This window comes from Pseudophryne corroboree, unplaced genomic scaffold (genome assembly GCF_028390025.1).
Source record: "Pseudophryne corroboree isolate aPseCor3 unplaced genomic scaffold, aPseCor3.hap2 scaffold_642, whole genome shotgun sequence".
In the NCBI taxonomy this organism is placed as follows: Eukaryota; Metazoa; Chordata; class Amphibia; order Anura; family Myobatrachidae; genus Pseudophryne; species Pseudophryne corroboree.
In genome coordinates, this window is record NW_026970231.1 from 168518 (window position 1) to 190901 (window position 22384).

General features: G+C 45.1%; 22 non-coding genes and 4 pseudogenes across 22 annotated transcripts; all 26 read right to left on the reverse strand.

Moving 5' to 3' along the window:
- Nucleotides 1-7722: 7722 nt before the first annotated feature.
- On the reverse strand, nucleotides 7723-7885 carry LOC135036357 (U1 spliceosomal RNA). Its single transcript, XR_010231138.1, has one exon. It is a non-coding gene; the product is annotated as a U1 spliceosomal RNA (small nuclear RNA).
- A 152-nt stretch (nucleotides 7886-8037) lies between these two features.
- On the reverse strand, nucleotides 8038-8201 carry LOC135036333 (U1 spliceosomal RNA). Its single transcript, XR_010231116.1, has one exon. It is a non-coding gene; the product is annotated as a U1 spliceosomal RNA (small nuclear RNA).
- A 671-nt stretch (nucleotides 8202-8872) lies between these two features.
- On the reverse strand, nucleotides 8873-9035 carry LOC135036354 (U1 spliceosomal RNA). The gene has a single exon (XR_010231137.1). It is a non-coding gene; the product is annotated as a U1 spliceosomal RNA (small nuclear RNA).
- A 152-nt stretch (nucleotides 9036-9187) lies between these two features.
- Nucleotides 9188-9351, reverse strand: LOC135036340 (U1 spliceosomal RNA). Its single transcript, XR_010231123.1, has one exon. It is a non-coding gene; the product is annotated as a U1 spliceosomal RNA (small nuclear RNA).
- Nucleotides 9352-10022: 671 nt separating this feature from the next.
- LOC135036350 (U1 spliceosomal RNA) lies at nucleotides 10023-10185 on the reverse strand. Its single transcript, XR_010231133.1, has one exon. It is a non-coding gene; the product is annotated as a U1 spliceosomal RNA (small nuclear RNA).
- A 152-nt stretch (nucleotides 10186-10337) lies between these two features.
- LOC135036334 (U1 spliceosomal RNA) lies at nucleotides 10338-10501 on the reverse strand. Its single transcript, XR_010231117.1, has one exon. It is a non-coding gene; the product is annotated as a U1 spliceosomal RNA (small nuclear RNA).
- Nucleotides 10502-11172: 671 nt separating this feature from the next.
- LOC135036365 (U1 spliceosomal RNA) lies at nucleotides 11173-11335 on the reverse strand. Its single transcript, XR_010231145.1, has one exon. It is a non-coding gene; the product is annotated as a U1 spliceosomal RNA (small nuclear RNA).
- A 152-nt stretch (nucleotides 11336-11487) lies between these two features.
- LOC135036336 (U1 spliceosomal RNA) lies at nucleotides 11488-11651 on the reverse strand. Its single transcript, XR_010231119.1, has one exon. It is a non-coding gene; the product is annotated as a U1 spliceosomal RNA (small nuclear RNA).
- Nucleotides 11652-12322: 671 nt separating this feature from the next.
- On the reverse strand, nucleotides 12323-12485 carry LOC135036359 (U1 spliceosomal RNA). The gene has a single exon (XR_010231140.1). It is a non-coding gene; the product is annotated as a U1 spliceosomal RNA (small nuclear RNA).
- A 152-nt stretch (nucleotides 12486-12637) lies between these two features.
- Nucleotides 12638-12801, reverse strand: LOC135036341 (U1 spliceosomal RNA). The gene has a single exon (XR_010231124.1). It is a non-coding gene; the product is annotated as a U1 spliceosomal RNA (small nuclear RNA).
- Nucleotides 12802-13485: 684 nt separating this feature from the next.
- On the reverse strand, nucleotides 13486-13637 carry LOC135036355 (U1 spliceosomal RNA; annotated as a pseudogene).
- Nucleotides 13638-13789: 152 nt separating this feature from the next.
- LOC135036345 (U1 spliceosomal RNA) lies at nucleotides 13790-13953 on the reverse strand. The gene has a single exon (XR_010231128.1). It is a non-coding gene; the product is annotated as a U1 spliceosomal RNA (small nuclear RNA).
- Nucleotides 13954-14645: 692 nt separating this feature from the next.
- LOC135036366 (U1 spliceosomal RNA) lies at nucleotides 14646-14787 on the reverse strand (annotated as a pseudogene).
- Nucleotides 14788-14939: 152 nt separating this feature from the next.
- LOC135036344 (U1 spliceosomal RNA) lies at nucleotides 14940-15103 on the reverse strand. Its single transcript, XR_010231127.1, has one exon. It is a non-coding gene; the product is annotated as a U1 spliceosomal RNA (small nuclear RNA).
- A 671-nt stretch (nucleotides 15104-15774) lies between these two features.
- On the reverse strand, nucleotides 15775-15937 carry LOC135036352 (U1 spliceosomal RNA). Its single transcript, XR_010231135.1, has one exon. It is a non-coding gene; the product is annotated as a U1 spliceosomal RNA (small nuclear RNA).
- Nucleotides 15938-16089: 152 nt separating this feature from the next.
- LOC135036338 (U1 spliceosomal RNA) lies at nucleotides 16090-16253 on the reverse strand. Its single transcript, XR_010231121.1, has one exon. It is a non-coding gene; the product is annotated as a U1 spliceosomal RNA (small nuclear RNA).
- Nucleotides 16254-16924: 671 nt separating this feature from the next.
- On the reverse strand, nucleotides 16925-17087 carry LOC135036360 (U1 spliceosomal RNA). The gene has a single exon (XR_010231141.1). It is a non-coding gene; the product is annotated as a U1 spliceosomal RNA (small nuclear RNA).
- A 151-nt stretch (nucleotides 17088-17238) lies between these two features.
- LOC135036332 (U1 spliceosomal RNA) lies at nucleotides 17239-17402 on the reverse strand. The gene has a single exon (XR_010231115.1). It is a non-coding gene; the product is annotated as a U1 spliceosomal RNA (small nuclear RNA).
- Nucleotides 17403-18086: 684 nt separating this feature from the next.
- LOC135036356 (U1 spliceosomal RNA) lies at nucleotides 18087-18238 on the reverse strand (annotated as a pseudogene).
- Nucleotides 18239-18390: 152 nt separating this feature from the next.
- Nucleotides 18391-18554, reverse strand: LOC135036346 (U1 spliceosomal RNA). Its single transcript, XR_010231129.1, has one exon. It is a non-coding gene; the product is annotated as a U1 spliceosomal RNA (small nuclear RNA).
- Nucleotides 18555-19246: 692 nt separating this feature from the next.
- LOC135036361 (U1 spliceosomal RNA) lies at nucleotides 19247-19388 on the reverse strand (annotated as a pseudogene).
- Nucleotides 19389-19540: 152 nt separating this feature from the next.
- On the reverse strand, nucleotides 19541-19704 carry LOC135036348 (U1 spliceosomal RNA). The gene has a single exon (XR_010231131.1). It is a non-coding gene; the product is annotated as a U1 spliceosomal RNA (small nuclear RNA).
- A 671-nt stretch (nucleotides 19705-20375) lies between these two features.
- On the reverse strand, nucleotides 20376-20538 carry LOC135036353 (U1 spliceosomal RNA). The gene has a single exon (XR_010231136.1). It is a non-coding gene; the product is annotated as a U1 spliceosomal RNA (small nuclear RNA).
- Nucleotides 20539-20690: 152 nt separating this feature from the next.
- LOC135036343 (U1 spliceosomal RNA) lies at nucleotides 20691-20854 on the reverse strand. Its single transcript, XR_010231126.1, has one exon. It is a non-coding gene; the product is annotated as a U1 spliceosomal RNA (small nuclear RNA).
- A 671-nt stretch (nucleotides 20855-21525) lies between these two features.
- On the reverse strand, nucleotides 21526-21688 carry LOC135036351 (U1 spliceosomal RNA). Its single transcript, XR_010231134.1, has one exon. It is a non-coding gene; the product is annotated as a U1 spliceosomal RNA (small nuclear RNA).
- A 152-nt stretch (nucleotides 21689-21840) lies between these two features.
- Nucleotides 21841-22004, reverse strand: LOC135036347 (U1 spliceosomal RNA). Its single transcript, XR_010231130.1, has one exon. It is a non-coding gene; the product is annotated as a U1 spliceosomal RNA (small nuclear RNA).
- Nucleotides 22005-22384: the final 380 nt, after the last annotated feature.

The window sequence follows — 22384 nt, forward strand, 5'->3', positions numbered from 1 at the left end:
ACTTTTCAGAGAACAAATTTGTTAGCATAAAAATAAAGCCAGAAATGAAGAGCTGTTTAATCACTCAATTGGATTTTTTTGCCAGCATATTTCTTTTTCTCTGCAACCCACTGCTAAATTGTGCTTCCTAGCTGTTTTTATAAAATCACTGAATCAAATCTAACTCTGATTACATCAGAGAAGGCTAGGTACCCTACACAATAAGAGGGGGTTTGAAATTTTGACTTGTCTACTTAAATATCACCAAAATCTGATCACAAGGTCAATTACGTCCCTGGGTAGGATTTAACCACCAACCTTTTGGTTAATAGCCGTACACACTAACCAATTGCGCCACAGAGACACTTTGCAAAAAGTTCATACTGACAAAGGCTAATAAGCATTCATCTAGAACGTTTCCTAGAAAAACTTTAAAAAGTCAATAATCTGGAGAGTTTTTGTAAGATGTTTCTTCCATCAACCAACAAAGAAACACATTGGTACTTTCCCATGATGAGTGAGTGCTTCAGGATCTCTTGCACTTACATGTGCAGCAGAGTACTGCAATGGAAGCATGCTGGGCCCATAACCCAGAGGTAGGCAGATTGAAACTATCCTTTGCTATATGCATTTTTTTGTTAATTAAAGTAATCCAAAACTGGGATGGATATTTTTGCTCTTTTATTTTTACTTAAAGTACAATAACTTTTACCATTTTAATTTGTTTTAATAGTATATTGACAGTATTGTTTTCTTTCAAAAATCCACTTAATTTTCTTTACCCTATTATTAAAATGGTAATTGACAAAAACAAACTACATTGTCACCAGAAGAGCAATACAAAATGTACAAGTGATATATTAAAATCATCTTTCCAGGTTGAATTTCAATGATGCATTGGGGCAACGATTTTGTGAGAAACATCTTCACCCTTAAATAAAGATTTTCTTAATTCCTTACCTGTGTGCTAATTAGATATCACCTTGTTTTCACATTAAACAGACTTCCACATGAGAAAGCAGCAAGGATGCAGTGGCGTTAATGTTTCCTGGTGTCAACCTGTATTATTTCAGTAGACATTGAAATGAGGATGCATCTTGCTGCCTTTCCAATGAAGCAAGTTTAATTTAGTAATAGGTGAAAAACCATCCCTACAAAGGTGTTAATCAGAGACTTGGCTTTGTGGACACTTTTCAGAGAACAAATTTGTTAGCAAAAAAATAAAGCCAGAAAATGAAGAGCTGTTTAATCACTCAATTGGATTTTTTTGCCAGCATATTTCTTTTTCTCTGCAACCCACTGCTAAATTGTGCTTCCTAGCTGTTTTTATAAAATCACTGAATCAAATCTAACTCTGATTACATCAGAGAAGGCCAGGTACCCTACACCATAACAGGGGGTTTGAAATTTTGACTTGTCTACTTAAAGATCACCAAAATCTGATTACAAGGTCAATTACGTCCCTGGGTGTGATTGAACCACCAACCTTTTGGTTAGTAGCCGTACACACTAACTGATTGCGCCACAGAGACACTTTGCAGAAGTAAATACTGACAAAGGCTAATAAGCATTCATCTAAAACGTTTCCTTGAAAAACTTTAAAAAGTCAATAATCTGGAGAGTTTTTGTAAGATGTTTCTTCCATCAACCAACAAAGAAACACATTGGTACTTTCCCATGATGAGTGAGTGCTTCAGGATCTCTTGCACTTACATGTGCAGCAGAGTACAGCAATGGAAGCATGCTGGGCCCATAACCCAGAGGTAGGCAGATTGAAACTATCCTCTGCTATATGCATTTTTTTTTTGTTAATTAAAGTAATCCAAATCTGGGATTGATATTTTGCCTCTTTTATTTTTACTTAAAGTACAATAACTTTTACCAATTAATTTGTTTTAATAGTATATTGACAGTATTGTTTTCTTTCAAAAATCCACTTAATTTTCTTTACCCTATTATTAAAATGGTAATTGACAAAAACAAACTACATTGTCACCAGAAGAGCAATACAAAATGTACAAGTGATATATTAAAATCATCTTTCCAGCTTGAATTTCAATGATGCATTGGGGCAACGATTTTGTGAGAAACATCTTCACCCTTAAATAAAGATTTTCTTAATTCCTTGCTTGTGTGCTAATTAGATATCACCTTGTTTTCACATTAAACAGACTTCCACATGAGAAAGCAGCAAGGATGCAGTGGCGTTAATGTTTCCTGGTGTCAACCTGTATTATTTCAGTAGACATTGAAATGAGGATACATCTTGCTGCCTTTCCAATGAAGCAAGTTTAATTTAGTAATAGGTGAAAAACCATCCCTACAAAGGTGTTAATCAGAGACTTGGCTTTGTGGACACTTTTCAGAGAACAAATTTGTTAGCATAAAAATAAACCAGAAAATGAAGAGCTGTTTAATCACTCAATTGGATTTTTTTGCCAGCATATTTTTTTCTCTGCAACCCACTGCTAAATTGTGCTTCCTAGCTGTTTTTTATAAAATCACTGAATCAAATCTAACTCTGATAACATCAGAGAAGGCCAGGTACCCTACACAATAAGAGGGGGTTTGAAATTTTGACTTGTCTACTTAAATATCACCAAAATCTGATCACAAGGTCAATTACGTCCTTGGGTGGGATTGAACCACCAACCTTTTGGTTAATAGCCTTACACACTAACCAATTGCGCCACAGAGACACTTTGCAAAAGTACATACTGACAAAGGCTAATAAGCATTCATCTAGAACGTTTCCTAGAAAAACTTTAAAAAGTCAATAATCTGGAGAGTTTTTGTAAGATGTTTCTTCCATCAACCAATGAAGAAACACATTGGTACTTTCCCATAATGAGTGAGTGCTTCAGGATCTCTTGCACTTACATGTGCAGCAGAGTACTGCAATGGAAGCATGCTGGGCCCATAACCCAGAGGTAGGCAGATTGAAACTATCCTTTGCTATATGCATTTTTTTTTTGTTAATTAAAGTAATCCAAAACTGGGATTGATATTTTGGCTCTTTTATTTTTACTTAAAGTACAATAACTTTTACCATTTTAATTTGTTTTGATAGTATATTGACAGTATTGTTTTCTTTCAAAAATCCACTTAATTTTCTTTACCCTATTATTAAAATGGTAATTGACAAAAACAAACTACATTGTCACCAGAAGAGCAATACACAATGTACAAGTGATATATTAAAATCATCTTTCCAGCTTGAATTTCAATGATGCATTGGGGCAACGATTTTGTGAGAAACATCTTCACCCTTAAATAAAGATTTTCTTAATTCCTTACCTGTGTGCTAATTAGATATCACCTTGTTTTCACATTAAACAGACTTCCACATGAGAAAGCAGCAAGGATGCAGTGGCGTTAATGTTTCCTGGTGTCAACCTGTATTATTTCAGTAGACATTGAAATGAGGATGCATCTTGCTGCCTTTCCAATGAAGCAAGTTTAATTTAGTAATAGGTGTAAAACCATCCCTACAAAGGTGTTAATCAGAGACTTGGCTTTGTGGACACTTTTCAGAGAACAAATTTGTTAGCATAAAAATAAAGCCAGAAAATGAAGAGCTGTTTAATCACTCAATTGGATTTTTTTGCCAGCATATTTCTTTTTCTCTGCAACCAACTGCTAAATTGTGCTTCCTAGCTGTTTTTATAAAATCACTGAATCAAATCTAACTCTGATTACATCAGAGAAGGCCAGGTACCCTACACCATAACAGGGGGTTTGAAATTTTGACTTGTCTACTTAAAGATCACCAAAATCTGATCACAAGGTCAATTACGTCCCTGGGTGTGATTGAACCACCAACCTTTTGGTTAGTAGCCGTACACACTAACTGATTGCGCCACAGAGACACTTTGCAGAAGTAAATACTGACAAAGGGTAATAAGCATTCATCTAAAAACGTTTCCTAGAAAAACTTTAAAAAGTCAATAATCTGGAGAGTTTTTGTAAGATGTTTCTTCCATCAACCAACAAAGAAACACATTGGTACTTTCCCATGATGAGTGAGTGCTTCAGGATCTCTTGCACTTACATGTGCAGCAGAGTACAGCAATGGAAGCATGCTGGGCCCATAACCCAGAGGTAGGCAGATTGAAACTATCCTCTGCTATATGCATTTTTTTTTGTTAATTAAAGTAATCCAAAACTGGGATTGATATTTTGCCTCTTTTATTTTTACTTAAAGTACAATAACTTTTACCAATTAATTTGTTTTAATAGTATATTGACGGTATTGTTTTCTTTCAAAAATCCACTTAATTTTCATTACCCTATTATTAAAATGGTAATTGACAAAAACAAACTACATTGTCACCAGAAGAGCAATACAAAATGTACAAGTGATATATTAAAATCATCTTTCCAGCTTGAATTTCAATGATGCATTGGGGCAACGATTTTGTGAGAAACATCTTCACCCTTAAATAAAGATTTTCTTAATTCCTTGCTTGTGTGCTAATTAGATATCACCTTGTTTTCACATTAAACAGACTTCCACATGAGAAAGCAGCAAGGATGCAGTGGCGTTAATGTTTCCTGGTGTCAACTTGTATTATTTCAGTAGACATTGAAATGAGGATGCATCTTGCTGCCTTTCCAATGAAGCAAGTTTAATTTAGTAATATGTGAAAAACCATCCCTACAAAGGTGTTAATCAGAGACTTGGCTTTGTGGACACTTTTCAGAGAACAAATTTGTTAGCATAAAAATAAAGCCAGAAATGAAGAGCTGTTTAATCACTCAATTGGATTTTTTTGCCAGCATATTTTTTTTCTCTGCAACCCACTGCTACATTGTGCTTCCTAGCTGTTTTTATAAAATCACTGAATCAAATCTAACTCTGATTACATCAGAGAAGGCTAGGTACCCTACACAATAAGAGGGGGTTTGAAATTTTGACTTGTCTACTTAAATATCACCAAAATCTGATCACAAGGTCAATTACGTCCCTGGGTAGGATTTAACCACCAACCTTTTGGTTAATAGCCGTACACACTAACCAATTGCGCCACAGAGACACTTTGCAAAAAGTACATACTGACAAAGGCTAATAAGCATTCATCTAGAACGTTTCCTAGAAAAACTTTAAAAAGTCAATAATCTGGAGAGTTTTTGTAAGATGTTTCTTCCATCAACCAACAAAGAAACACATTGGTACTTTCCCATGATGAGTGAGTGCTTCAGGATCTCTTGCACTTACATGTGCAGCAGAGTACTGCAATGGAAGCATGCTGGGCCCATAACCCAGAGGTAGGCAGATTGAAACTATCCTTTGCTATATGCATTTTTTTTGTTAATTAAAGTAATCCAAAACTGGGATGGATATTTTTGCTCTTTTATTTTTACTTAAAGTACAATAACTTTTACCATTTTAATTTGTTTTAATAGTATATTGACAGTATTGTTTTCTTTCAAAAATCCACTTAATTTTCTTTACCCTATTATTAAAATGGTAATTGACAAAAACAAACTACATTGTCACCAGAAGAGCAATACAAAATGTACAAGTGATATATTAAAATCATCTTTCCAGGTTGAATTTCAATGATGCATTGGGTCAACGATTTTGTGAGAAACATCTTCACCCTTAAATAAAGATTTTCTTAATTCCTTACCTGTGTGCTAATTAGATATCACCTTGCTTTCACATTAAACAGACTTCCACACGAGAAAGCAGCAAGGATGCAGTGGCGTTAATGTTTCCTGGTGTCAACCTGTATTATTTCAGTAGACATTGAAATGAGGATGCATCTTGCTGCCTTTCCAATGAAGCAAGTTTAATTTAGTAATAGGTGAAAAACCATCCTTACAAAGGTGTTAATCAGAGACTTGGCATTGTGGACACTTTTCAGAGAACAAATTTGTTAGCATAAAAATAAAGCCAGAAAATGAAGAGCTGTTTAATCACTCAATTGGATTTTTCTGCCAGCATATTTTTTTTCTCTGCAACCTACTGCTAAATTGTGCTTCCTAGCTGTTTTTATAAAATCACTGAATCAAATCTAACTCTGATTACATCAGGGAAGGCCAGGTACCCACACCATAACAGGGGGTTTGAAATTTTGACTTGTCTACTTAAATATCACCAAAATCTGATCACAAGGTCAATTACATCCCTGGGTGGGATTGAACCACCAACCTTTTGGTTAATAGCCGAACACACTAACCGATTGCGCCACAGAGACACTTTGCAAAATGTTCCTACTGACAAAGGCTAATAAGCATTCATCTAGAACGTTTCCTAGAAAAACTTTAAAAAGTCAATAATCTGGAGAGTTTTTGTAAGATGTTTCTTCCATCAACCAACGAAGAAACACATTGGTACTTTCCCATGATGAGTGAGTGCTTCAGGATCTCTTGCACTTACATGTGCAGCAGAGTACTGCAATGGAAGCATGCTGGGCCGATAACCCAGAGGTAGGCAGATTGAAACTATCCTCTGCTATATGAATTTTTTTTTAATTAAAGTAATCCAAAATTGGGATTGATATTTTAGCTCTTTTATTTTTACTTAAAGTACAATAACTTTTACCATTTTAATTTGTTTAATAGTATATTGACAGTATTGTTTTCTTTCAAAAATCCACTTAATTTTCTTTACCCTATTATTAAAATGGTAATTGACAAAAACAAACTACATTGTCACCAGAAGAGCAATACAAAATGTACAAGTGATATATTAAAATCATCTTTCCAGCTTGAATTTCAATGATGCATTGGGGCAACGATTTTGTGAGAAACATCTTCACCCTTAAATAAAGATTTTCTTAATTCCTTACCTGTGTGCTAATTAGATATCACCTTGTTTTCACATTAAACAGACTTCCACATGAGAAAGCAGCAAGGATGCAGTGGCGTTAATGTTTCCTGGTGTCAACCTGTATTATTTCAGTAGATATTGAAATGACGATGCATCTTGCTGCCTTTCCAATGAAGCAAGTTTAATTTAGTAATAGGTGAAAAACCATCCCTACAAAGGTGTTAATCAGATACTTGGCTTTGTGGACACTTTTCAGAGAACAAATTTGTTAGCATAAAAATAAAGCCAGAAAATGAAGAGCTGTTTAATCACTCAATTGGATTTTTTTGCCAGCATATTTCTTTTTCTCTGCAACCCACTGCTAAATTGTGCTTCCTAGCTGTTTTTTTTTTATAAAATCACTTAATCAAATCTAACTCTGATTACATCAGAGAAGGCCAGGTACCCTACACCACAAGAGGGGGTTTGAAATTTTGACTTGTCTACTTAAAGATCACCAAAATCTGATAACAAGGTAAATTACGTCCCTGGGAGGGATTGAACCACCAACCTTTTGGATAATAACCGAACACGCTAACTGATTGCGCCACAGTGACACTTTGCAAACGTACATTCTGACAAACGCTAATAAGCATTCATCTAGAACGTTTCCTAGAAAAACTTTAAAAAGTCAATAATCTGGAGAGTTTTTGTAAGATGTTTCTTCCATCAATCAATGAAGAACATTCAAGCTGATTTCTTGCAGCAGCTGGGCACTGTAACAGCTCCAGAGCTGCTCTGTAAGGCAACTAAAAGGGTGTGGGCCCTGCAGCACTACCTGTAGTTCGCATTGTGCGTTGGAAGGCACAAAGTAAGCAGACGGGAGAAGTCAGGATAGTGCGCAAGGGCATAGAAGGGAGCGGCTCAAGAAAAGAGAAGTGGAAACAGACAGCAAACTAGGCTGGAGAGAGACCTGAGACAAAGAGATCTGAATTATACGAGAGCCGACCAGGGGAAACACAAATTATGCAGTCGAGTTTCCCACATTTGGGGAAATCGCTGGAGCAGCACACACAGAGTGCAATGGGTGAGCCTTGCCCTGGGAGAAGCACCTTCATGATCATAGTATCTCACCTGGCAGGTAAGTAGGAGTTGGGCAAGAGCTGAGGAGGGTCGCTGCTCGGGCACCCCCCTGTCAAGTGAAGGAGATCCAACTGAGGCAGCACAAGAGAACTCTCGAAAGAAGAACAAGGCTAGAGGAAGATCTGAGACACAGAAATCTGGCTTTTACCAGAGCTGACCAGAGGAAAGCACAAACACAGTCCCCCACTACCACAAATAATGCAGTCGAGTTTCCCACATTTGGGGAAATCACAGGGGTCAGCATACCCAGAATGCAATGAATGAACCTCACCCTGGGAGAACAATCTTCATGACCATGGTATCTCCTATGCAAAATAAGTATGATTTGGGATAGGGCTGGGGAGGGCCGCTGCTCAGGCACATCTCTGTCAAGTAAAGGAGATTCAACTGAGGCAGCACAAGGGAACTCTCATCTGGGGACAACAACTGCAGGGAGAACACATATTTTCAGATGAACATGGGAGGGCAGAAGGCTGCCTAATACTGAAGCACCCCCAAACAACAAACCAAATGCAACAACTAGTACAAGCATTCCTGGGGGAAGGCCTGCAGCAGATGGATTTGCATATGGTGATGTCATCCAAGCAGTGGGTCAAAGTTGGCTTCAACCCTCGTCTGCATATGAAAAGAGAAAAGGGGCGTGCAGGGCATGGCGGCCTTTTGCGGCGCTTGGATGACCCCTAGTTCGCATTAAACACCTCCACCCTACTTCGGTGTGGGGCTCATGTTGGCTATGCCCCAGCCCCTGAAGCATTCAAGCTGATTACTTGCAGCAGCTGGGCACTGTAATAGCTCCAGAGCTGCTCTGTAAGGCAAGTAAAAGGGTGTGGGCCCTGTAGCACTACCTGTAGTTCGCATTGTGCGTTGGAAGGCACAAAGTAAGCAGATGGGAGAAGTCAAGATAGTGCGCAAGGGAATAGAAGGGAGCGGCTCAAGAAAAGAGAAGTTGAAACAGACAGCAAACTAGGCTGGAGAGAGACCTGAGACAAACAGATCTGAATTATACGAGAGCTGACCAGGGGAAACACAAATTATGCAGTCAAGTTTCCCACATTTAGGGAAATCGCAGGAGCAGCACACCCAGAGTGCAATGGGTGAGCCTTGCCCTGGGAGAAGCACCTTCATGATCATAGTATCTCACCTGGCAGGTAAGTAGGAGTTGGGCTTGAGCTGGGGAGGGTCGATGCTCGGGCACCCCCCTGTCAAGTGAAGGAGATCCAACTGAGGCAGCACAAGGGAACTCTCGAAAGAAGAACAAGGCTAGAGGAAGATCTGAGACAAATAAATCTGACTTTTACCAGAGCTGACCAGAGGAAAGCACAAACACAGTCCCCCACTACCACAAATAATGCAGTCGAGTTTCCCACATTTGGGGAAATCATAGGAGTCAGCATACCCAGAATGCAATGAATGAACCTCACCCTGGGAGAACAATCTTCATGACCATGGTATCTCCTATGCAAAATAAGTATGATTTGGGATAGAGCTGGGGAGGGCCGCTGCTCAGGCACATCTCTGTCAAGTAAAGGAGATTCAACTGAGGCAGCACAAGGGAACTCTCATCTGGGGACAACAACTGCTGGGAGAACACATATTTTCAGATGAACATGGGAGGGCAGAAGGCTGCCTAATACTGAAGCACCCCCAAACAACAAACCAAATGCAACAACTAGTACAAGCATTCCTGGGGGAAGGCCTACAGCAGATGGATTTGCATATGGTGATGTCATCCAAGCAGTGGGTCAAAGTTGGCTTCAACCCTCGTCTGCATATGAAAAGAAAAAAGGGATGTGCAGGGCATGGCGTCCTTTTGTGGCACTTGGATGACCCCTAATTCACATTAAACATCTCCACCCTCCTTCGGTGTGGGGCTCATGTTGGCTATGCCCCAGCCCCTGAAGCATTCAAGGTGATTTCTTGCAGCAGCTGGGAACTGTAACAGCTCCAGAGCTGTTCTGTAAAGCATGTAAAAGGGTGTGGGCCCTGCAGCACTACCTGTAGTATGCATTGTGCATTGGAAGGCACAAAGTAAGCAGACGGGAAAGGTCAGGATAGTGCGCAAGGGCATAGAAGGGAGCGGCTCAAGAAAAGAGAAGTGGAAACAGACAGCAAACTAGGCTGGAGAAAGACCTGAGACAAAGAGATCTGAATTATACGAGAGCCGACCAGAGGAAACACAAATTATGCAGTCAAGTTTCCCACATTTGGGGAAATCGCAGGAGCAGCACACCCAGAGTGCAATGGGTGAGCCTTGCCCTGGGAGAAGCACCTTCCTGATCATAGTATCTCACCTGGCAGGTAAGTAGGAGTTGGGCTAGAGCTGGGGAGGGTCGCTGCTCGGGCACCCCCCTGTCAAGTGAAGGAGATCCAACTGAGGCAGCACAAGGGAACTCTCGAAAGAAGAACAAGGCTAGAGGAAGATCTGAGACAAAGAAATCTGACTTTTACCAGAGCTGAGCAGAGGAAAGCACAAACACAGTCCCCCACTACCACAAATAATGCAGTCGAGTTTCCCACATTTGGGGAAATCACAGGGGTCAGCATACCCAGAATGCAATGAATGAACCTCACCCTGGGAGAACAATCTTCATGACCATGGTATCTCCTATGCAAAATAAGTATGATTTGGGATAGGGCTGGGGAGGGCCGCTGCTCAGGCACATCTCTGTCAAGTAAAGGAGATTCAACTGAGGCAGCACAAGGGAACTCTCATCTGGGGACAACAACTGCAGGGAGAACACATATTTTCAGATGAACATGGGAGGGCAGAAGGCTGCCTAATACTGAAGCACCCCCAAACAACAAACCAAATGCAACAACTAGTGCAAGCATTCCTGGGGGAAGGCCTGCAGCAGATTGATTTGCATATGGTAATGCCATCCAAGCAGTGGGTCAAAGTTGGCTTCAACCCTCGTCTGCATATGAAAAGAGAAAAGGGGCGTGCAGGGCATGGCGGCCTTTTGCGGCGCTTGGGTGACCCTTAGTTCGCATTAAACACCCCCACCCTCCTTCGGTGTGGGGCTCATGTTGGCAATGCCCCAGCCCCTGAAGCATTCAAGCTGATTTCTTGCAGCAGCTGGGCACTGTAACAGCTCCAGAGCTGCTCTGTAAGGCAAGTAAAAGGGTGTGGGCCCTGCAGCACTACCTGTAGTTTGCATTGTGTGTTGGAAGGCACAAAGTAAGCAGACGGGAGAAGTCAGGATAGTGCGCAAGGGCATAGAAGGGAGCGGCTCAAGAAAAGAGAAGTGGAAACAGACAGCAAACTAGGCTGGAGAGAGACCTGAGACAAAGAGATCTGAATTATACGAGAGCCGACCAGGGGAAACACAAATTATGCAGTCAAGTTTCCCACATTTGGGGAAATCACAGGGGCAGCACACCCAGAGTGCAATGGGTGAGCCTTGCCATGGGAGAAGCACCTACATGATCATAGTATCTCACCGGGCAGGTAAGTAGGAGTTGGGCTAGAGCTGCGAAGGGTCGCTGCTCGGGTACCCCCCTGTCAAGTGAAGGAGATCCAACTGAGGCAGCACAAGGGAACTCTCGAAAGAGGAACAAGGCTAGAGGAAGATCTGAGACAAAGAAATCTGATTTTTACCAGAGTTGACCAGAAGAAAGCACAAACACAGTCCCCCACTACCACAAATAATGCAGTTGAGTTTCCCACATTTGGGGAAATCACAGGGGTCAGCATACCCAGAATGCAATGAATGAACCTCACCCTGGGAGAACAATCTTCATGACCATGGTATCTCCTATGCAAAATAAGTATGATTTGGGATAGGGCTGGGGAGGGCCGCTGCTCAGGCACATCTCTGTCAAGTAAAGGAGATTCAACTGAGGCAGCACAAGGGAACTCTCATCTGGGGACAACAACTGCAGGGAGAACACATATTTTCAGATGATCATGGGAGGGCAGAAGGCTGCCTAATACTGAAGCACCCCCAAACAAAAAACCAAATGCAACAACTAGTGCAAGCATTCCTGGGGGAAGGCCTGCAGCAGATGGATTTGCATATGGTGATGTCATCCAAGCAGTGGGTCAAAGTTGGCTTCAACCCTCGTCTGCATATGAAAAGAAAAAAGGGATGTGCAGGGCATGGCGTCCTTTTGTGGCGCTTGGATGACCCCTAATTCGCATTAAACATATCCACCCTCCTTCGGTGTGGGGCTCATGTTGGCTATGCCCAAGCCCCTGAAGCATTCAAGATGATTTCTTGCAGCAGCTGGGCACTGTAACAGCTCCAGAGCAGCTCTGTAAAGCATGTAAAAGGGTGTGGGCCCTGCAGCACTACCTGTAGTATGCATTGTGCGTTGGAAGGCACAAAGTAAGCAGACGGGAGAGGTCAAGATAGTGCGCAAGGGCATAGAAGGGAGCGGCTCAAGAAAAGAGAAGTGGAAACAGACAGCAAACTAGGCTGGAGAAAGACCTGAGACAAAGAGATCTGAATTATATGAGAGCCGACCAGAGGAAACACAAATTATGCAGTCAAGTGTCCCACATTTGGGGAAATCGCAGGAGCAGCACACCCAGAGTGCAATGGGTGAGCCTTGCCCTGGGAGAAGCACCTTCCTGATCATAGTATCTCACCTGGCAGGTAAATAGGAGTTGGGCTAGAGCTGGGGAGGGTCGCTGCTCGTGCACCCCCCTGTCAAGTGAAGGAGATCCAACTGAGGCAGCACAAGGGAACTCTCGAAAGAAGAACAAGGCTAGAGAAAGATGTAAGACAAAGAAATCTGACTTTTACCAGAGCTGACCAGACGAAAGCACAAACACAGTCCCCCACTACCACAAATAATGCAGTTGAGTTTCCCACATTTGGGGAAATCACAGGGGTCAGCATACCCAGAATGCAATGAATGAACCTCACCCTGGGAGAACAATCTTCATGACCATGGTATCTCCTATGCAAAATAAGTATGATTTGGGATAGGGCTGGGAAGGGCCGCTGCTCAGGCACATCTCTGTCAAGTAAAGGAGATTCAACTGAGGCAGCACAAGGGAACTCTCATCTGGGGACAACAACTGCAGGGAGAACACATATTTTCAGATGAACATGGGAGGGCAGAAGGCTGCCTAATACTGAAGCACCCCCAAACAACAAACCAAATGCAACAACTAGTGCAAGCATTCCTGGGGGAAGGCCTGCAGCAGATTGATTTGCATATGGTAATGCCATCCAAGCAGTGGGTCAAAGTTGGCTTCAACCCTCGTCTGCATATCAAAAAATAGAAAAGGGGCGTGCAGGGCATGGCGGCCTTTTGCGGCGCTTGGATGACCCCTAGTTTGCATTAAACACCTCCACCCTCCTTCGGTGTGGGGCTCATGTTGGCTATGCCCCAGCCCCTGAAGCATTCAAGCTGATTTCTTGCAGCAGCTGGGCACTGTAACAGCTCATGAGCTGCTCTGTAAGGCAAGTAAAAGGGTGTGGGCCCTGCAGCACTACCTGTAGTTTGCATTGTGCATTGGAAGGCACAAAGTAAGCAGACGGGAGAAGTCAGGGTAGTGCGCAAGGGCATAGAAGGGAGCGGCTCAAGAAAAGAGAAGTGGAAACAGACAGCAAACTAGGCTGGAGAGAGACCTGAGACAAAGAGATCTGAATTATACGAGAGCCGACCTGGGGAAACACAAATTATGCAGTCAAGTGTCCCACATTTGGGGAAATTGCAGGAGCAGCACACCCAGAGTGCAATGGGTGAGCCTTGCCCTGGGAGAAGCACCTTCATGATCATAGTATCTCACCTGGCAGGTAAGTAGGAGATGGGCTAGAGCTGGGGAGGGTCGCTGCTCGGGCACCCCCCTGTCAAGTGAAGGAGATCCAACTGAGGCAGCACAAGGGAACTCTTGAAATAGGAACAACGCTAGAGGAAGATCTGAGACAAAGAAATCTGACTTTTACCAGAGCTGACCAGAGGAAAGCACAAACACAGTCCCCCTCTACCACAAATAATGCAGTCGAGTTTCCCACATTTGCGGAAATCACAGGGGTCAGCATACCCAGAATGCAATGAATGAACCTCACCCTGGGAGAACAATCTTCATGACCATGGTATCTCCTATGCAAAATAAGTATGATTTGGGATAGGGCTGGGGAGGGCCGCTGCTCAGGCACATCTCTGTCAAGTAAAGGAGATTCAACTGAGGCAGCACAAGGGAACTCTCATCTGGGGACAACAACTGCAGGGAGAACACATATTTTCAGATGAACATGGGAGGGCAGAAGGCTGCCTAATACTGAAGCACCCCCAAACAACAAACCAAATGCAACAACTAGTACAAGCATTCCTGGGGGAAGGCCTGCAGCAGATGGATTTGCATATGGTGATGTCATCCAAGCAGTGGGTCAAAGTTGGCTTCAACCCTCATCTGCATATTAAAAGAGAAAAGGGGCGTGCAGGGCATGGCGGCCTTTTGCGGCGCTTGGATGACCCCTAGTTCGCATTAAACACCTCCACCCTCATTCGGTGTGGGGCTCATGTTGGCTATGCCCCAGCCCCTGAAGCATTCAAGCTGATTTCTTGCAGCAGCTGGGCACTGTAACAGCTCCAGAGCTGCTCTGTAAGGCAAGTAAAAGGGTGTGGGCCCTGCAGCACTACCTGTAGTTCGCATTGTGCGTTGGAAGGCACAAAGTAAGCAGACGGGAGAAGTCAGGATAGTGCGCAAGGGCATAGAAGGGAGCGGCTCAAGAAAAGAGAAGTGGAAACAGACAGCAAACTAGGCTGGAGAGAGACCTGAGACAAAGAGATCTGAATTATATGAGAGCCGACCAGGGGAAACACAAATTATGCAGTCAAGTTTCCCACATTTGGGGAAATCAAAGGGGCAGCACACCCAGAGTGCAATGGGTGAGCCTTGCCCTGGGAGAAGCACCTACATGATCATAGTATCTCACCTGGCAGAGTAGTAGGAGTTGGGCTAGAGCTGGGGAGGGTCGCTGCTCGGGCACCCCCCTGTCAAGTGAAGGAGATCCAACTGAGGCAGCACAAGGGAACTCTCGAAAGAAGAACAAGGCTAGAGGAAGATCTGAGACAAAGAAATCTGACTTTTACCAGAGCTGACCAGAGGAAAGCACAAACACAGTCCCCCACTACCACAAATAATGCAGTCGAGTTTCCCACATTTGGGGAAATCACAGGGGTCATCATACCCAGAATGCAATGAATGAACCTCACCCTGGGAGAACAATCTTCATGACCATGATATCTCCTATGCAAAATAAGTATGATTTGGGATAGGGCTGGGGAGGGCCGCTGCTAAGGCACATCTCTGTCAAGTAAAGGCGATTCAACTGAGGCAGCACAAGGGAACTCTCATCTGGGGACAACAACTGCAGGAAGAACACATATTTTCAGATGAACATGGGAGGGCAGAAGGCTGCCTAATACTGAAGCACCCCCAAACAACAAACCAAATGCAACAACTAGTGCAAGCATTCCTGGGGGAAGGCCTGCAGCAGATGGATTTGCATATGGTGATGTCATCCAAGCAGTGGGTCAAAGTTGGCTTCAACCCTCGTCTGCATATGAAAAGAAAAAAGGGATGTGCAGGGCATGGCGGCCTTTTGCGGCGCTTGCATGACCCCTAATTCGCATTAAACACCTCCACCCTCCTTCGGTGTGGGGCTCATGTTGGCTATGCCCCAGCACCTGAAGCATTCAAGCTGATTTCTTGCAGCAGCTGGGCACTGTAACAGCTCCAGAGCTGCTCTCTAAGGCAACTAAAAGGGTGTGGGCCCTGCAGCACTACCTGTAGTTCGCATTGTGCGTTGGAAGGCACAAAGTAAGCAGACGGGAGAAGTCAGGATAGTGCGCAAGGGCATAGAAGGGAGCGGTTCAAGAAAAGAGAAGTGGAAACAGACAGCAAACTAGGCTGGAGAGAGACCTGAGACAAAGAGATCTGAATTATACGAGAGCCGACCAGAGGAAACACAAATTATGCAGTCAAGTGTCCCACATTTGGGGAAATCGCAGGAGCAGCACACCCAGAGTGCAATGGGTGAGCCTTGCCCTGGGAGAAGCACCTTCCTGATCATAGTATCTCACCTGGCAGGTAAGTAGGAGTTGGTCTAGAGCTGGGGAGGGTCGCTGCTCGGGCACCCCCCTGTCAAGTGAAGGAGATCCAACTGAGGCAGCACAAGGGAACTCTCGAAAGAAGAACAAGGCTAGAGGAAGATGTGAGACAAAGAAATCTGACTTTTACCAGAGCTGACCAGAGGAAAGCACAAACACAGTCCCCCTCTACCACAAATAATGCAGTCGAGTTTCCCACATTTGGGGAAATCACAGGGGTCATCATACCCAGAATGCAATGAATGAACCTCACCCTGGGAGAACAATCTTCATGACCATCATATCTCCTATGCAAAATAAGTATGATTTGGGATAGGGCTGGGGAGGGCCGCTGCTCAGGCACATCTCTGTCAAGTAAAGGCGATTCAACTGAGGCAGCACAAGGGAACTCTCATCTGGGGACAACAACTGCAGGGAGAACACATATTTTCAGATGAACATGGGAGGGCAGAAGGCTGCCTAATACTGAAGCACCCCCAAACAAAAAACCAAATGCAACAACTAGTGCAAGCATTCCTGGGGGAAGGCCTGCAGCAGATGGATTTGCATATGGTGATGTCATCCAAGCAGTGGGTCAAAGTTGGCTTCAACCCTCGTCTGCATATGAAAAGAAAAAAGGGATGTGCAGGGCATGGCGTCCTTTTGTGGCGCTTGGATGACCCCTAATTCGCATTAAACATATCCACCCTCCTTCGGTGTGGGGCTTATGTTGGCTATGCCCCAGCCCCTGAAGCATTCAAGATGATTTCTTGCAGCAGCTGGGCACTGTAACAGCTCCAGAGCTGCTCTGTAAAGCATGTAAAAGGGTGTGGGCCCTTCAGCACTACCTGTAGTATGCATTGTGCGTTGGAAGGCACAAAGTAAGCAGACGGGAGAGGTCAAGATAGTGCGCAAGGGCATAGAAGTGAGCGGCTCAAGAAAAGAGAAGTGGAAACAGACAGCAAACTAGGCTGGAGAAAGACCTGAGACAAAGAGATCTGAATTATATGAGAGCCGACCAGAGGAAACACAAATTATGCAGTCAAGTGTCCCACATTTGGGGAAATCGCAGGAGCAGCACACCCAGAGTGCAATGGGTGAGCCTTGCCCTGGGAGAAGCACCTTCCTGATCATAGTATCTCACCTGGCAGGTAAATAGGAGTTGGGCTAGAGCTGGGGAGGGTCGCTGCTCGTGCACCCCCTGTCAAGTGAAGGAGATCCAACTGAGGCAGCACAAGGGAACTCTCGAAAGAAGAACAAGGCTAGAGGAAGATCTGAGACAAAGAAATCTGACTTTTACCAGAGCTGACCAGAGGAAAGCACAAACACAGTCCCCCACTACCACAAATAATGCAGTTGAGTTTCCCACATTTGGGGAAATCACAGGGGTCAGCATACCCAGAATGCAATGAATGAACCTCACCCTGGGAGAACAATCTTCATGACCATGGTATCTCCTATGCAAAATAAGTATGATTTGGGATAGGGCTGGGAAGGGCCGCTGCTCAGGCACATCTCTGTCAAGTAAAGGAGATTCAACTGAGGCAGCACAAGGGAACTCTCATCTGGGGACAACAACTGCAGGGAGAACACATATTTTCAGATGAACATGGGAGGGCAGAAGGCTGCCTAATACTGAAGCACCCCCAAACAACAAACCAAATGCAACAACTAGTGCAAGCATTCCTGGGGGAAGGCCTGCAGCAGATTGATTTGCATATGGTAATGCCATCCAAGCAGTGGGTCAAAGTTGGCTTCAACCCTCGTCTGCATATCAAAAAATAGAAAAGGGGCGTGCAGGGCATGGCGGCCTTTTGCGGCGCTTGGATGACCCCTAGTTTGCATTAAACACCTCCACCCTCCTTCGGTGTGGGGCTCATGTTGGCTATGCCCCAGCCCCTGAAGCATTCAAGCTGATTTCTTGCAGCAGCTGGGCACTGTAACAGCTCATGAGCTGCTCTGTAAGGCAAGTAAAAGGGTGTGGGCCCTGCAGCACTACCTGTAGTTTGCATTGTGCATTGGAAGGCACAAAGTAAGCAGACGGGAGAAGTCAGGGTAGTGCGCAAGGGCATAGAAGGGAGCGGCTCAAGAAAAGAGAAGTGGAAACAGACAGCAAACTAGGCTGGAGAGAGACCTGAGACAAAGAGATCTGAATTATACGAGAGCCGACCTGGGGAAACACAAATTATGCAGTCAAGTGTCCCACATTTGGGGAAATTGCAGGAGCAGCACACCCAGAGTGCAATGGGTGAGCCTTGCCCTGGGAGAAGCACCTTCATGATCATAGTATCTCACCTGGCAGGTAAGTAGGAGATGGGCTAGAGCTGGGGAGGGTCGCTGCTCGGGCACCCCCCTGTCAAGTGAAGGAGATCCAACTGAGGCAGCACAAGGGAACTCTTGAAATAGGAACAACGCTAGAGGAAGATCTGAGACAAAGAAATCTGACTTTTACCAGAGCTGACCAGAGGAAAGCACAAACACAGTCCCCCTCTACCACAAATAATGCAGTCGAGTTTCCCACATTTGCGGAAATCACAGGGGTCAGCATACCCAGAATGCAATGAATGAACCTCACCCTGGGAGAACAATCTTCATGACCATGGTATCTCCTATGCAAAATAAGTATGATTTGGGATAGGGCTGGGGAGGGCCGCTGCTCAGGCACATCTCTGTCAAGTAAAGGAGATTCAACTGAGGCAGCACAAGGGAACTCTCATCTGGGGACAACAACTGCAGGGAGAACACATATTTTCAGATGAACATTGGAGGGCAGAAGGCTGCCTAATACTGAAGCACCCCCAAACAACAAACCAAATGCAACAACTAGTACAAGCATTCCTGGGGGAAGGCCTGCAGCAGATGGATTTGCATATGGTGATGTCATCCAAGCAGTGGGTCAAAGTTGGCTTCAACCCTCATCTGCATATGAAAAGAGAAAAGGGGCGTGCAGGGCATGGCGGCCTTTTGCGGCGCTTGGATGACCCCTAGTTCGCATTAAACACCTCCACCCTCATTCGGTGTGGGGCTCATGTTGGCTATGCCCCAGCCCCTGAAGCATTCAAGCTGATTTCTTGCAGCAGCTGGGCACTGTAACAGCTCCAGAGCTGCTCTGTAAGGCAAGTAAAAGGGTGTGGGCCCTGCAGCACTACCTGTAGTTCGCATTGTGCGTTGGAAGGCACAAAGTAAGCAGACGGGAGAAGTCAGGATAGTGCGCAAGGGCATAGAAGGGAGCGGCTCAAGAAAAGAGAAGTGGAAACAGACAGCAAACTAGGCTGTAGAGAGACCTGAGACAAAGAGATCTGAATTATATGAGAGCCGACCAGGGGAAACACAAATTATGCAGTCAAGTTTCCCACATTTGGGGAAATCAAAGGGGCAGCACACCCAGAGTGCAATGGGTGAGCCTTGCCCTGGGAGAAGCACCTACATGATCATAGTATCTCACCTGGCAGGTAAGTAGGAGTTGGGCTAGAGCTGGGGAGGGTCGCTGCTCGGGCACCCCCCTGTCAAGTGAAGGAGATCCAACTGAGGCAGCACAAGGGAACTCTCGAAAGAAGAACAAGGCTAGAGGAAGATCTGAGACAAAGAAATCTGACTTTTACCAGAGCTGACCAGAGGAAAGCACAAACACAGTCCCCCACTACCACAAATAATGCAGTCGAGTTTCCAACATTTGGGGAAATCACAGGGGTCATCATACCCAGAATGCAATGAATGAACCTCACCCTGGGAGAACAATCTTCATGACCATGATATCTCCTATGCAAAATAAGTATGATTTGGGATAGGGCTGGGGAGGGCCGCTGCTCAGGCACATCTCTGTCAAGTAAAGGCGATTCAACTGAGGCAGCACAAGGGAACTCTCATCTGGGGACAACAACTGCAGGAAGAACACATATTTTTAGATGAACATGGGAGGGCAGAAGGCTGCCTAATACTGAAGCACCCCCAAACAACAAACCAAATGCAACAACTAGTGCAAGCATTCCTGGGGGAAGGCCTGCAGCAGATGGATTTGCATATGGTGATGTCATCCAAGCAGTGGGTCAAAGTTGGCTTCAACCCTCGTCTGCATATGAAAAGAAAAAAGGGATGTGCAGGGCATGGCGGCCTTTTGCGGCGCTTGCATGACCCCTAATTCGCATTAAACACCTCCACCCTCCTTCGGTGTGGGGCTCATGTTGGCTATGCCCCAGCACCTGAAGCATTCAAGCTGATTTCTTGCAGCAGCTGGGCACTGTAACAGCTCATGAGCTGCTCTGTAAGGCAACTAAAAGGGTGTGGGCCCTGCAGCACTACCTGTAGTTCGCATTGTGCGTTGGAAGGCACAAAGTAAGCAGACGGGAGAAGTCAGGATAGTGCGCAAGGGCATAGAAGGGAGCGGTTCAAGAAAAGAGAAGTGGAAACAGACAGCAAACTAGGCTGGAGAGAGACCTGAGACAAAGAGATCTGAATTATACGAGAGCCGACCAGAGGAAACACAAATTATGCAGTCAAGTGTCCCACATTTGGGGAAATCGCAGGAGCAGCACACCCAGAGTGCAATGGGTGAGCCTTGCCCTGGGAGAAGCACCTTCCTGATCATAGTATCTCACCTGGCAGGTAAGTAGGAGTTGGTCTAGAGCTGGGGAGGGTCGCTGCTCGGGCACCCCCCTGTCAAGTGAAGGAGATCCAACTGAGGCAGCACAAGGGAACTCTCGAAAGAAGAACAAGGCTAGAGGAAGATCTGAGACAAATAAATCTGACTTTTACCAGAGCTGACCAGAGGAAAGAACAAACACAGTCCCCCTCTACCACAAATAATGCAGTCGAGTTTCCCACATTTGGGGAAATCACAGGGGTCATCATACCCAGAATGCAATGAATGAACCTCACCCTGGGAGAACAATCTTCATGACCATCATATCTCCTATGCAAAATAAGTATGATTTGGGATAGGGCTGGGGAGGGCCGCTGCTCAGGCACATCTCTGTCAAGTAAAGGCGATTCAACTGAGGCAGCACAAGGGAACTCTCATCTGGGGACAACAACTGCTGGGAGAACACATATTTTCAGATGAACATGGGAGGGCAGAAGGCTGCCTAATACTGAAGCACCCCCAAACAACAAACCAAATGCAACAACTAGTGTAAGCATTCCTGGGGGAAGGCCTGCAGCAGATGGATTTGCATATGGTGATGTCATCCAAGCAGTGGGTCAACGTTGGCTTCAACCCTCGTCTGCATATGAAAAGAATAAAGGTATGTGCAGGGCATGGCGTCCTTTTGTGGCGCTAGGATGACCCTTAATTCGCATTAAACATCTCCACCCTCCTTCGGTGTGGGGCTCATGTTGGCTATGCCCCAGCCCCTGAAGCATTCAAGATGATTTCTTGCAGCAGCTGGGCACTGTAACAGCTCCAGAGCTGTTCTGTAAAGCATGTAAAAGGGTGTGGGCCCTGCAGCACTACCTGTAGTATGCATTGTGCGTTGGAAGGCACAAAGTAAGCAGACGGGAGAGGTCAGGATAGTGCGCAAGGGCATAGAAGGGAGCGGCTCAAGAAAAGAGAAGTGGAAACAGACAGCAAACTAGGCTGGAGAGAGACCTGAGACAAAGAGATCTGAATTATACGAGAGCCGACCAGGGGAAACACAAATTATGCAGTCAAGTTTCCCACATTTGGGGAAATCGCAGGAGCAGCACACCCAGAGTGCAATGGGTGAGCCTTGCCCTGGGAGAAGCACCTTCATGATCATAGTATCTCACCTGGCAGGTAAGTAGGAGTTGGGCTAGAGCTGGGGAGGGTTGCTGCTCGGGTACCCCCCTGTCAAGTGAAGGAGATCCAACTGAGGCAGCGCAAGGGAACTCTCAAAAGAAGAACAAGGCTAGAGGAAGATCTGAGACAAAGAAATCTGACTTTTACCAGAGCTGACCAGAGGAAAGCACAAACACAGTCCCCCACTACTACAAATAATGCAGTCGAGTTTCCCACATTTGGGGAAATCATAGGAGTCAGCATACCCAGAATGCAATGAATGAACCTCACCCTGGGAGAACAATCTTCATGACCATGGTATCTCCTATGCAAAATAAGTATGATTTGGGATAGAGCTGGGGAGGGCCGCTGCTCAGGCACATCTCTGTCAAGTAAAGGAGATTCAACTGAGGCAGCACAAGGGAACTCTCATCTGGGGACAACAACTGCACGGAGAACACATATTTTCAGATGAACATGGGAGGGCAGAAGGCTGCCTAATACTGAAGCACCCCCAAACAACAAACCAAATGCAACAACTAGTGCAAGCATTCCTGGGGGAAGGCCTGCAGCAGATGGATTTGCATATGGTGATGTCATCCAAGCAGTGGGTCAAAGTTGGCTTCAACCCTCGTCTGCATATGAAAAGAGAAAAGGGACGTGCAGGGCATGGCGGCCTTTTGCGGCGCTTGGATGACCCCTAGTTCGCATTAAACACCTCC